Source organism: Nannospalax galili, unplaced genomic scaffold (assembly GCF_000622305.1).
Source record: "Nannospalax galili isolate Female #2095 unplaced genomic scaffold, S.galili_v1.0 scaffold60, whole genome shotgun sequence".
Lineage (NCBI taxonomy): Eukaryota > Metazoa > Chordata > Mammalia > Rodentia > Spalacidae > Nannospalax > Nannospalax galili.
The window spans coordinates 1,777,805-1,778,996 of NW_008346989.1; positions in this window are offsets into that span (position 1 = coordinate 1,777,805).

The window sequence follows — 1,192 nt, forward strand, 5'->3', positions numbered from 1 at the left end:
GAAGGCAACCAGGGAAGTGAAAACAGAACCCACAGAATGGGAGAATATATTCAGCAGCAACACATCCGAAAGAGGTTTAATATCCAGAATTTATAACGAGCTCAAAAACCAGAGTATCAAGACAAGAAGTAACCCAATTAAAAGATGGGCTAAGGAGCTGAACAGAGAGTTCTCAAAAGAAGTAAAGATGGCTATGAAGAATCTTAAAAGATGTTCAATATCACTAGTAAGTAGGAAAATGCAAATTAAAACCACTTTTAATATTTCATCTTACCTCAGTCAGACTGGGTAAGATCAAGAGAACAAATGATACCAAATGTTGGAGAGGATGTGGGGAAAGGGGAACACTCATCCACTGCTGGTGGGGCTGCAAACTTGTTCAACCCCTATGGAAAGCAGCATGGAGAACTCAAAAAACTACAAATGAACCTACCATTTGACCCACTTATACCACTCCTTGTCATATACCCAAAGAATTCATCCTATCCCAGAGATACTTGTACATCCATGTTTGTTGTTGCTCTTTTCACAATAGCTAAGAGACGGAAGCAACTTAAGTGTCCCTCAGTTGATGAGTAGATAATGAAAATGTGGTTCATTTATACGATGGAGTTTTACTCAGCAGTAAAGAAAGATGAAATCATGAAATTTGCAGGTAAATGGATGGAACTAGAAACTGTTATACTAAGTGAAGTAACACAGACTCAGAAAAAAAAATCGACATATGTTCTCCCTCATATGTGGACTCTAGAACCAGATGCTGATAAATAAGTATGCAACCAGACATACCTACAGGAACCAGGATAATGGAAAGGAACCAGGGAGGTAAAGGAAAAGAAAGAACCTGAAAGAGAAGAACAGTAGGAAACAGGCCTTAATAAGGGAGATATGGATAAAAATTGGGTTAATTTAAGGGAGGGGGGAGGTAAGGGTGTACAAGAAACCTAGGGGATAAAGGGAAAGAAGGAGCTCAAAAGAGGTAGGACCGTAGGAGAAGGGTATTATTAAGGGAGAAAGGGGGGAAATGGGGACACCTTATGTGGGAAAACCATGATGGAGGGTTGAGACAATGTGAGAGATAAATAATTCCTAGTTTTGAAAACCAGAGGGAACCATATTACTCCTGAAACCTACTGACAACTTATACATAGAAGATCAAGAAATATATGTCTAGGTAAGGTTTATCTGAGAA